Source organism: Rhamphochromis longiceps, linkage group LG6 (assembly GCF_057381845.1).
Source record: "Rhamphochromis longiceps isolate RC_006_pf linkage group LG6, R_longiceps_female_GT1.1, whole genome shotgun sequence".
In the NCBI taxonomy this organism is placed as follows: Eukaryota; Metazoa; Chordata; class Actinopteri; order Cichliformes; family Cichlidae; genus Rhamphochromis; species Rhamphochromis longiceps.
In genome coordinates, this window is record NC_140562.1 from 23,979,103 (window position 1) to 23,992,726 (window position 13,624).

The window sequence follows — 13,624 nt, forward strand, 5'->3', positions numbered from 1 at the left end:
GAAAGAAGAGGCGCTGCTGCGCCTTCTTCACTGTTTTGTTTGGGTGTACTGACCACGTAAGATCCTCAGCCAGGTGTACGCCAAGGAACCGGAAGCTGCTCACTCTCTCCACAGCAGCGCCATTGATGGTGATGGGGGTGTGTACTTCTCTGCACCTCCGGAAGTCCACTATCAACTCCTTTGTCTTTGCGACGTTGAGGGTGAGATGGTTGTCTTGACACCAGTGGGTCAGGGCGCTGACCTCCTCCCTGTAAGCCGTCTCATCACTGTTGGTGATAAGACCCACCACTGTAGTGTCGTCCGCAAACTTCACAATGATGTTGGAGCTGTTAGTGGCTGTGCAGTCGTAGGTGTAGAGTGAGTACAGGAGAGGGCTCAGTACACACCCCTGTGGAGCACCAGTGTTCAGTGTGATGGGGGATGAGGTGATGCTGCCCAGTCTGACCACCTGGCGTCTGTCAGACAGGAAGCTAAGGATCCAGCTGCAGAGGGAGCTGCTCAGTCCTAGATCCTGCAGTTTCCTGTCCAGCTTCGAGGGAACGATGGTATTGAATGCTGAGCTGTAATCTACAAACAGCATCCTCACATACGTGTCTCTCTACTTCATTGTCCTTTACATTATCGTCTCTGAAAAGGACATCATGTTCCTAGGCTTTGCTTGTTTTGAAATTGGTATCATTATCCACAATTTGCACGTCTTTTCAAAGTATTCAACCGTGTCATCATCCTTCTATATTATTCTATATTATTCTGTAGAGGAACACATGATGTTCCCAGTCTCCTGCACACACATTTCTTTCCATTTCTCTCTCTTTTTTCTTTCTTTTGAAGAGAACTGTGCATGTCAGTGGTGTGGTCAGTTGCACTGAAAAGGAAATAACTAGGATGTTACCACAATTTGGAACAACATATCTTCTGTACAAAGTAAGCACTCTGCTTCACTGACTTATCAGTCATTGCCTTTCCTTGCAATACACTCATTGTAATAATTTCTTACTGATCTTCTAAAAAAAATTACTGTAATAGTCAGATTCAAGCAGTGGAATCAAATGAGGAAACAATATAAATAATGTTGCCAAAATCCAGAATACTTAAGATAAAAACCTTTTTGAGCTAGAAGCACACATGCATGGTGTGACTATAGTTATTCCTCATGACACAGTTCGAAATGGGAACAGTTAGTGTGAAATAAGAAATGTAAATATTAATATATGTAATATATTTCATACCTTCTTTGGTCAGTATCAACCTGTTGGCTTTAAATATATTATTTCTACACAGTGGACCAGCTTGTCTATTACATGCTTTGCCATGGTACTGGGTTGCGTTTGTTCAGTTCTAATGAGCTTGAAAGTCAATGTTTGTTATGACGACCTTATAGCCTGAAACTTTTAGGCAAGATTGCTTGTAATTTCTTCAAGTAGTTTTGGGGAATTGTTTTCAGTCCGAAGAACATTCAAAAGGATGTTTTTTTATTATTATTTTTATTTTATCTAATCTTTATTCACCCAGGTTAGTCCCTTTGAGATCAAAGATCTCTTTTACAAGAGGAACCTGACCAAAACGGTGGCAAGATGCATAGAAACAAATATCAGATTCATTTAACAGCATTAAAACTTAATCATACATCATTGCTCACTGTAATGATGTTAGCTGCCTTTTGTTCTATTCTCTGTCAAAAAAATCCCACACTGCCTCAATAATGCTGAGTTTTGGGCTCTGAGGAGGCCAATCCATGATCGATAGTGTGTCATTGTACAGCCAAGGAGACACTTTCCAAATCTGATGGTACTTTTCTGTGTCTATAAATCATTCAATTTTGACAATCATCACTTAACAACTGGCTGAAATGTAGACTAAAGAAATGGAAACAAATTCTGTGTTTCTTGTGATAGGCTGCTAGCAACAAAGCCTAAAGATACAGCTTAAAATTGCTTGGTTAAGTGCTTTCTTATACTTAAAGGTCAGTAGTAGTAGTCAGTGTCAAATGGAATAACAAGCAAAAACATTTTTCTGAAAATGGTCGGCTACAAGGTCTGGATTAAAAATGAGTGAAAAAGTAGCCAGTGTTTGAAAAGAAAAGAACGTCTAGCTCCTTGGATGTAAAATATAAACTGACGAGAGGTAGCTCAAGACTATTGCACAGTACATTATACCTAGACATTTATAACTTCATGACAGACATTTTCCACACTTTGCAGCAAACCTGTTTCTTAAGGCAGCTGAATTGGGCTTGATGTGAAGACTTACTACGGCTAATTCAGTGAGACAGGAGGGGTCCCTTCCCTGATCCTCAAGTAGTTCATGCATTATTCTGAAACACTTTTTCTGAGTACCTACAAGAAAATGCTGTTGAGCAGTCACATATTCAGTGAAGCTATTCTTTGTTGTTGGTTTTGCCAGCGTGCCAGCTATCTGACAAGCTATTCTGTTTCAGCTCTTTCATCTTAGAGATTTCATACTGACAGAAAAAAAAGCACAAACTGTCTGCCTGTTATCACACAGGAAGGTTCCAAATACGGACTTCACTTCCTCCCTGGATGTTGCCTTGAAAGGGTGAATGTCGTGAATTTTTACCAACTAGTGGATTAATGTTGTCATTATAAAAGGAGGAGTGTTTTGTTCCACTGAGGAGAAGAAAATCTTTAGGCAGTGACTTGAATACATGTAAATCACACCACAGGATAATATTCACAAGCTGTGCATATGTCTCAAAAAGGACTAACCACAAAACCTCAGCACTATTGGGATTAATTAGTAATGTTCTTGATTGTGGGCTGTAGTTTTAGAATCAGAATTTGGGTGAAATATGTGATATTTCTGCTGCTGACAGTCACAGAAATGAAAACTGCTTTAGCTTCATTGCCATAACTGCCTATACATACAGGCTGCTTCACAAAATGTATGTGTTCTACAATAGGTTGATTTGATTTAATTTAACTTGAGCAGTCCAGCATTACAAAATGACCACGTATAACTACTGCACTTTGGCATGAAATATGCTTTAGTGTTTCTTTAGTGTCTCTGAGAGAGACCATTACATATTTATAGGATTTGGCTTGACAGCAGGGTGTGCGGGCATTTGCAGAATGCAGCAGACACTAAAGAAAACTTGCAAGATAAAAATAAGACATTGCAGCACAAGTAAGACTCATCTCAGGATATACTGTGAACCCCTGCTGTACATGACTCCTCACATCGCAGAAGTACAAACCTTCTTTGACTTGAACCCCACACTATAAGTTCCTACTTTGTGCTCCCTACACCATAGTGCAGAAAGGTAGCAAACAGTTTATTTTATTACATATTTTATTCTCAATCAAAATGTGCACTGATATCAGTCTAATCTTTATATGTTTAAATAGATTTCCTCTACATGCCTGTGAGTCAGGTTTAATAATTTCATTCAGTTACAGAAAAAAGACACCCTGCCTTCCTCCAACACACTCTGCTTGCCTGTAAAAGGATCAAAGATCTTCTCAGGTTTTCATCCTGTCAGCTATTTGTCCCCAAGCTTTACAGAAAATGACAAGAAGAGTCCATTCAGTGACAATAAAAACATGTTTTCCCCTCAAGGTGCCATGAAATTGACCCCATGTCAAAAAAAAAAATGCTGTTTGAATATTAAAATATTGTTGTAAAATATTGAATCACTTGCATGGTGTGCGTCACAATGAAATGACAAATATTCTTCTTTTTTTCATTTCTAAATAAAAATATTTGATGAAATTTTAAGTGTCCCAATGTACCTACAGCCGGTTGAGTTTTGGAAGCCAATAGAAGTTAACAGGATGTGTGGAGAGAAGCTATGAATTGCTTATTGGTGGATAAAGCTGGATAACGACACAGTTAAAAAGAGATGCTTAAAGGTAATCCTATTTTGAAAGTCCAAAACATTCACAGGCTGTAAATTGAGCCAACAAGACTAAGATAAGATAAGATAACCTTTATTAGTCCCACACGTGGGAAATTTGTTTTGTCACAGCAGGAAGTGGACAGTGCAAAACTTATATAGCAAAAATTAGAATACAATACGAATAATATACTGTACACAACTGTACAGAATAGAATAGAATAAAATAAAATACTATACACAGTAGAATAAAATAGAACAAAATATACAATAGGATAAAAATAGAATACAAATTCTATATACAACTGAGTAAAAATACAACTTTGTCAGAAAAGATTATTGCACTTAGTGTTATTGCACATGTGTGGGTTTGTGTGTGTTTGATCAGCTGCAAAAGTCTTTGTTGTACAGTCTGACAGCAGTGGGGAGGAAAGACCTGCAAAATCTCTCTGTCCCACATCGTGGGTGCCGCAGCCACTGAAGGAGCTGCTCAGTGCTGTCAGCACTGCAACATGAGTAAAAAAGCAAAATGTTTTAATCACTGCAAAATCGTCAAAATAAAGGGGAACACTGACATTTTAGCACATTCTTTTTTGTGCATTACTTATTCTAAAAATTCATACAATTCATTGTATTGTTATAGCTCTGATACAAGATCATTTATTGTTCTTTGGGTGGAACAGTCCATTATGCTTTTGCTTTTGTTTTCTTTTCTTTTATTATGCTACCTTTGGATTACCTGCCCTGTTCCTTTTATGATGCAGCATAAATCTTCTCTTGCATTTTAATCTCAAAGTAATTCTTCTCTTTGGAAAATTAAATTTTTTGCACATTTTTACAGTTGCTAACACTTTTCTTTAAACCTTCCATCCACTGAAAACTCTAAACACAAGACTCAATTTTAAAACTACCATCAAAAAAACCCTGACTTTTGTTACAAAACCTTTATCTGTGCTCAAAAGCACACAGTGTTGTCTGACTAAGCACATAACCTGCTGTCCTACTTCCCTCCTCCATACAAGAAAAAGACACAAGGGTAGCTGGAGATCAGACAGCCAAGAAGTAATTTCCTGCTAAAAGGGAATTTAGACTTTTGTGTTTAATTCACGCTGTAGGTACATCATAATAGCAAACCTGTGAAACCCTGCACTGTAATCTAGCTGTAACCTGACATGTGAAAAGGAAATGTACAAAGAAATGGAGGGACAAATAGGTTTGCCTCAGAAAAAACAAACAGATAAAACAAAGAACCCCTCCCCAAAAACAAATAAAAAGTGGCCAAACATACTTTTTGTATCTGTCATGGCTGACAGTGAAATCTTTTCCCTCCTTATCTTTTCTGACTGTTTTTTTCAATAGTTATGCATTTGATTAGGGTCAGTGTCACTGCTGGTGAGGGAGTGCAACGTCCAGGATTGCCAGAATGTTTGCTGTGTGTCCCAGCATAGTCTGAAAAGCATGGAGGAGATTCCAGGAGACAGGTAGTTACTCTAGGTGAGTTAGACAGGGCCTTATAAGGTTCTTAGCCCATCAGCAGAGCTGGTATCTGCTCCTCTGTGCAAGGATGGAACAGGATGAGCACTGCCAGAGTGTTACAAAATGACCTCCAGCTGGAGCTAGTGCAACTGTTTCCAACTAAAACAGAAACAGACTTAATGAGGGCCCAGCTTCCTCTAGCAGGCCTTGTGCTCCCTGCCTGGCACCATGGAGCCTAATTGGGATGTGATATAGAATACAAGAACTGGCAGTGTTTTTCACAGATGACGGCAGGTTCACCCTAAGCACATGTGACAGAGGTACAAGGGTCTAGAGAAGCCATGTAGAACTTGATGCTCCCTGTAACATCATTCATCATGGTCAATTTGGTGGCAGGTCAGTGAAGGTCTGGGGAAGCATATCCATGGAGGGGCGCACAGACCTCTACAGACTAGGCAACAGCACCCTGACTACCATTTAGTATCAGCATGAAATCCTTGGACCTGTTATGAGACCCTGCGCTAGTGCAGTGGGTCCTGTGTTCCTGTTGCACGACAATGCCTGGCCTCGTGTTGTGAGAGTTTGCAAGCAGTTCCTGCATGTTCTGGTAAATGATACCATTAACTGGCCCCCATGCTCATCTAACCTAAATTCAGTAAAACACATTATCTTTTCATCCATTCGACACTGCCAGGTTGCACCTCAGACTGTCCAGGAGCTCAGTGATCCCCTGGTCCACATTTGCCAGGAGCATGCCTCAACATTGTCAGTTTGATGATCTGTAAGTGTAAGGAAGAGGACTCCCTTACTGCATTTATTTATATTGTATTGTCTGTATAGCACTTTAGAGCACACCTTTCACTTTATTAAAAGCACCTTATCAAGCACTTTATGTAGCATTGCACTTTAAGCATGGATTTGCACACAAGAAGTTTAAATATTTATTGACTATTTATTGGGAATTTTAAAATCAGTTGGTGGCCTTGTTTCAGATCCTGCACAGCTGCTCCTCATCAAGGAATGTGGTGGTTGTCTGTCAGGAGAGAAGAATGGTGATTGAGATTGTGATTAAGGTTTACCAATAAGGAAAACTAAGGCAAATGTGTGTGTGAAATCTAGGGATAAAAGTGGTGCAAATAAGTGTTTGTAAGTTAATGATTACTCACCTTTCTTGCCTGTGTCCTCTTCAAGGTGTTTGGGCAAATGTTTCCCCGGGGGTCCAGACACCATTTAAAGGTTCCGGGAGAGACCATGGGTAAAGAGTGTGGTGAATCTTTTTGTGCTTGGGTTTCTGGGTTTTTATAATATTGGGTTTTGTGTAACATTAAAGTGTGAAATATTTATTAATATGTAAATGTGAAGATGTATTTATGTATTTATTTATTCTTATTGATATATTGTATACTGTGGTGGAAGGTTGGGATTTAAGAATTTACCTGAGAGTGGAATAATGGTTAAGTCTGTGACAGCTGAACATATTTAAGGCTGCCAGTTGTCATTAGGGGATTTTTGTGCTGTGAAGAAGCTCGACAAGTTAATTGTTTTAAGGAGAGCCATATAGCAAATAAATACTTTGTTCCACTACACTTGCCTTGGTCTGTCTCACTGTTTCCAGCCGCTAAGGGCTGCCCTGTTACAGTAAGACATGATCATAAATGTAAATATACAATACAATTGCTGTGTGTTTTGTTACTTCGAAGGAATCGGTTTTGAGAAGGGAGAGCACATGGATGTCTGTCTAAACATTTCAGAAAGACTAGTTACAATTTAAAAAAACAAATCTGTACGTCATCTCTTCATCTAACTGGCTCTGGCCACAAGACTCTGTCAGTGCCTCAAGCTTGATTCTCATCTACAACACAACATGAGAAGAATGGAAAGATGTCAGAATCCATCCTTGTATAGATGCTGCATCAGTTTGATCACAGGCCTTCTCTGTGCCTTTAATGAGGGGAAGTAATAGAAATAAATTAAAGTGATGTTGTCTTCACTGAGATGAAAAGTGTGCTTTACAAAATTGACATTGGAAAGAAGGCAGCAGATGTTATAACAAATGAACATAAATGCACAAATTCAGATGGAGTTTATGAAAACAACGTCCAAAACTCAGATTCTATGAAGGTAAAAGCCCCTCAAATCAGGAAGCTATATGTCTTTAAATTCCTGTTAGAAATGTAAAAACAGAAAATACACTTGGATAATTTAACTGTTACCTGAACTCTTTATACAAAACCTTATTAGACTCTCATTTTGTATCTGATTAGAAATAATAAAGGAACCTTGAGCATCTGGTTCTATATTCAAGGTCAATGTGGCCTTACGGCATTATTTCTACCAAACCATAACAAATGTTTTTTTTAATTCTGCTTTCTTTTCTTCAAGATAATCAAGAAGAGGTATCAGAGGGAAACATAAAATACAATGGTGCAGGCTTGTGTGTAATATCTAAATTTCCCGTTGGTCATTTATTCCCTCAGCTTCCATGGCAAAGAGTGTTCAACATTCTCATAGGGCACTAATTTTGTGTTGCACATTTGGTTTTAGTAATGCATCTTTATATCTTATCTCTTTTGGGGAATTTAATTTAATAGGTTATTTTCAATTTGTCTTTCGCTTTCATTTCTCTGGCAGATAATGACTTTTTGCTGTAGTGCGATGGATCCATGTGCCACTAACTTGCGACGCACGCTTGAGACTTCTGACAGCAATTCAATTAGAAGTTGGCGATTATTATTAGTGGAACTTTATAGCTTAAAGGCCCTTTCAAAGTGGAAATATATTGCTAATAAAATATAATTATCGTTTATGCTGTTTTTTTCCTGCATTGTATGAAAGGTACGAGAACTACACATGCGAGTAAAGCACATTGATTATTTTGGAAGGGCTCCTTGGAGACAGCAGAAAGGGAATTCTTGTTTGCCGAGCCTGTGTGAAAAACATTCATAAGGGAAAAAAGTCACTATGCTGTTATGAGGATTTTCCATTTGCTATATTTTTGTGAGGGTAAACACGTCCCTCAGCAAGAGGCAAAAACTACTTTATTCAATGTCAGCTCAAATATCAATTTTTCAAGCTTAAATCATTTAAATGCTAATTTTATTATTAAACACAACACAGTGCAGCCAGTATTTGAACCCTCTCACTTGCTATAGCCAAATGGAGCAGAGTCTTCTATTTGGGCCTCTTCCTCAAAGTCCTGCAGGAAATATTATGGACTGAGATCAAGACCATATAGTCAGATGGGTCTTGTGAGAAACAGTTGAAAAAAATGTCCTGTTTGTAAAGTGCTCAACAAATGCAACGGCTCCTCTAATTCTTTTTCTAACTGTTATGTGTAATTCTGTACACATAACAGTTTGCCAGATAAAAATCACAAATCTATAGTGAGTCCAGCTGTTATGACAGAGACAGATCTGCCAAAGCAGCTTCAACAAAATGAGACATGAACTCCACAAAACTTTTGCATTTTGTTAATTGGAGCTGAGGTCTTAGTAGCTCCGCCTTCAAACCTTCCCAATTATGAGCTGGAGACGTCCTGGATCAGCTTTGTTGCTCCCCAACACCTTGTCACTGGTATGACGCTGGTGTTTCTCCTAGAATCTCCTCCACAAAGCATTTTATGGACTATGGACTTAACTGTGGGAGTCTGACAAGCTTTGAGATCTTGGTCATTATCAAAGTCTCTAAGGTTTCCCTTTACCCCATCTCGATCTTAGAGTGCAACAATACTACACGTTAGTCAAAACATTTATTTTATCTGTGAGTGGCTATAGTGTTTTATCTTAACAAGTCAAGATTAGAGGATTTAGGTAATACTGCTCTCTTTGCTTACATGCTAGAGCTAGATCAGAAGATTATTTCCTCGTGCTTTAAAGCACATGGAGAGGGAAAGGCATGGCCATGACTGCATAAACTGCAGGTGCTGCCATGTCCAGCAGGCTTCAATACCGTCCCACAAACTGAAATTAATCTAATGGACTCAGTGAAAGCAAGCAGTCATTAAGGCAATACTATCAAGGCAGGGGCAACTAATTACCAGAAACATATTCTTAAAGACCCATTCCTCTTAGGAAAGTATGAGAAGGAAAATGCGAACTGACTGTATTTAAAGATACACCACTTGTTTTGGTTAAATTATAGTCTGGCATGTTTTCTGTGTGCCTGCATGTCAGACATGCATGTTAGCTAAAGCTGTGGATATAAACATAAATAGTTTCTGTCTCTATGTGTTAGCCCTGTTAAACGCTAACATCCTGTTCAGGGTGGACCCCTCTCATTAAACTATTTCAGGGATAGGCTCCTTGAAAGCAGGTGGTCCGATTATAGTGGGATGGAAAAACAATAGCATTAGAAATGGAAGCCTACCACACAAATGCTTATTTTTTGATCAGATTATATCAAAATTAGAACCAGAATCAAAAATTCTCACGCTCCACTTTCTACACCCACTGCTTCAAGTATATCTACATTGTAAACTGAGGCCGTGTACCATTTGTTTGGCAATGCAACTGCCAGAAAAGCAAACTTTACTCAGTGCTCTCATTCTGCAGCAATGATAGGATCCAACGTTGGTAGAGCGGAAATTGTTGTGATATTTTCCAGCAAATCCATGGCAAACAGTTTCTGCACTCCGACCAAAGCTGTTACTATGTTTCCAGATAAGACACTGAGCTGCCATCCGTATTGCTTCTTATATAACCTGCTTTTTTTCTATAAAACCTTTTAAAAGTTGAGATGATCTAAAACTAAAGTTTCACACTTTTATACATGGAACAAACAAAAACAAACCTCCAAAGTAATAGTGAGGTTCTGCAGTTCTGCAGTCATAATTGTCATTGAAACATAATTGAGCTAATTACTAACATTAAAACATGAATGCTAGGAAGATTTTAAAGTATGAAGGCAATGTAGAGGTGCACTCAGTTTCTCTGTTTCTGGACTTCATTTGCTTCTCGATATCTTAAAGCTTTTTTTTTTTTTTTAAATATTCCTCATTGTGCTGCTTAAAGAATGCTCTCTGTGACTTTCAGATAAGAAAGCTGGAAATCTACAATGTTATGCCGACTACATTGCAAGGCTATTTTTATATGTACCCTCCCGAAATATTACACCAGCAAAAATAAGCATGCAGCAGACAGAACCATGAAATCAACTGAAAACTGTTTCTGAGTATCTAATGAGTTATCTGGGCACCCCTTTGTGTCTGCAGCTTTTATTTATTTCCTTTCTGAAATCATTATTGCCTTTACATATGAGCTATGAAAGTAAGGCTGGAAAGATGGAAATAAGAGCAGGTTAGTAACATTCAGCAGGAGTCTGGCCACTCAAGAATCAAGTGGGATTCATGCCCAGGTAGAATGCTGTCTCATCAGCCTGCACATTTTGAGTTTATTTGGAAGACGATAGTTTCCCACAGTCCAAATTAATACTGTGCCATGGTAGGAATTTGCTTTTTTGAATGGTTTGTTTATTACTAGAGTGCCTGTACCCTTCCAAATCCAAACTCATTTCCCTATTCGCTGTGCAACTGCTTTGTTTGCAAGAAAATCTCTTTTTAGACAGTTGCAATACGGATGGAAATATTTATGTTTTAGCATCTGCAGTCCAGTACTTGAGCCATGACAAATGTTACCTATCATTACTTGAGCTCTGGCCTATTATCAGACAGGGGACCTGAGACAGCTTATCAGTCCCAGTCTCCAGTGAGGTGAGTTGCTATACAACCCTACACCCACAGCTGACTACTTGTCTTATGGTGGTATTGCACTGGACTTATAGTATACTGATAATATTATAATAAACTATTACACTGTTAAAATTTATCATATTTAATTAATATGTTAAAAATGTTAAACAATGTGTTAAAAATGTACAATTAACAACACAAAATGTGAACATTGTAGTCCTCAGAAAGGTTGTACTGGATTACATAGATGTATCACAAGAGGTAACTGGTATGGCAGACTATTTCTACTCCAGCTAGTTTGCACAACTGATAAGAAAGGGAAGTATCAGCAGGTAGTCAGATTTCCAAAATCTCATGAAATACCAGGCAAATATCATTACAGCTGCTAGTTTATTGTGTGTAGCTTTTTAACCTATAAGGTATTCATACTGACACTGTTTTAACTCATACATTTAGGTTTCTATAATGCAAACTTTACAGAATAATCACACAAAAAGGACATCTATTTTGCTGCAGTTACAGAAAAAAGTGGTTCACTAAAATATGGGTTAAGCTTCACTCTGTTGTTTGGCTGTATTGGCTGATGATCTCTCCTGAGATACAGACTGTTAAGCACTTTTGCTGTTGTGTAAAGGCTCAACAGGTATTGCTTATTTAGTTTAAACAACTAATGTAAATCTTACATAAGGTTTTGATAGGTTGGCTTGGATTAAATGGATAGTAGCTTTAAGGAGGAAAGTGCTATTAATTACTGATTTGAATCAATAAGTAATTAAAGGTTCGCAACAAGTCACATTTAATTTAGATTCTGTGCGTGTGCATTGATTCTTATAGGAATACACCAGCCATTTAGTCCTTCTTCACATAAGAGTCACAAACATTGATTTGAATCAGCTCAATGAAGGATGAGATATCCTGATTCTAGTCCCTATGGTTCCAGCTCCAGGAATCCAAGATCCTACATCTTCCAGTGTCTGTCAATAGACCTTTGTTCCTCAGTAAAAACCCTGGTTCTCAAAAGAGTACTAAATCAGTATTCCTCACTCAAGGTGCATGCAGTACCTTCAAAGAGCATCTGAAATCCTCTCTCACAAACCTCTGAAAAAAAAACTTTCTGAAACCAACAAACTGAAAAAGTGTCCAAACATATCATTAGTGTGCAACAACTCACATGCTTGGTTATCATTCGTCTCACAAAAGTCCTCCAGAGAAGACAGGTTACACCTGTTCTGAAAGCAGATCAAACACTCCCATGCCTTCTAAACCAGCCTGTAGCTGTGAAATAAAAGGATAACTTTCAACAGCACAAACGGTAGGAACTTTAAGAAAATAACAACAGCAATAAAAAGCAAAAAATGCTGTATTTAGTTCCCAGTACTCATATAATGCGAAATATTAATATCAAATATGCCATTTAAAAGTAATAAAAGTGATACAAATAAAATAGCAATAAAAACATGACAATAATAAAACAAGAAGCTCATTTCAAAGCTAAGCAATAATATAGAAAATTCAGTTCAATTCAGTTTTACTTATATAGCACCAAATAGTTGCCTCAAGGCACTTTATATTGAGAGGTAAAGACCCTTACAGGGAAGACAGAGTGAAAAACCCCCAAATCAGATGACCTCCTATAAGCAAGCGCTTTGATGACAGTGGGAAGGAAAAAAACTCCCTTTTCACAGGAAGAAATCTCCAGCACAGCCTGGCTCAGGGAGGGGCAGCCGGTTGAAGCTAACGGGAGCAAAACAGGACAAAGACGCTGTGGAAGAGAGCCCGAGCATCTTTAGCTTTAATCTTTGACTTTGGAACAACATTTCAAACTATCACATGTCTCATGAAAGTAATCAGTAAAATCTTAAATCAGCTGGAAGAAAAAGCCTGGATTAATGTGATATGGTGGCATGTGCTAAACTCAGTAACCAGTAAGAACCATACTCTGAATTTTATAACTGTCACTGTCCACTCAACTGCCTCCTTTACTATCACTGGTCATCTAAGGCCTGCCAGGGTAGCTTGTTTTGAAGAAAGGTGTGAGATTTTCATATCTTGAAGACTTTGTCACCTCTGTCAGAGAGAAAGAGAGAGAGGGAGAGATGGTCTCTGAATGCTAAATGTCACTGAAAATCATCGCAGGTGTGCTCTGAATAGTGGATACTGTAGATTATGCTTTGTGGCTCAACATTAAGTGTAAGAAGAAAGTCCACAAATATCTAATGAATAATATGGCTTCAGTTATTTTAAAAATATGATGATAGTATTGCATAAAATTCGCAGATTTGGCACTGATTTTACACCAAATGCAACACTTCCATTTATCCAGGCTTGGGACCAGCACTACAGGAGTCCTTGTCTCAAACTGGGGATCTTTCACACTAACATGTGTTAACCACCACACCACAGTGGTAAAACAAACAAACAAAAAACAAAAAACAACAACAATGTTTATTAGAGTTTGTAATGTATTACAATAAACTAGAAATCAGGTAACACAAGCTAGGTATATGGTATAATTTCCCACATCCATGAGTAACCAGGGGCACTTATTATTATCTTGGAGCTGGCCCATTACTTAATCAATCTTTTCAAATTATTATTATGTTATTGAT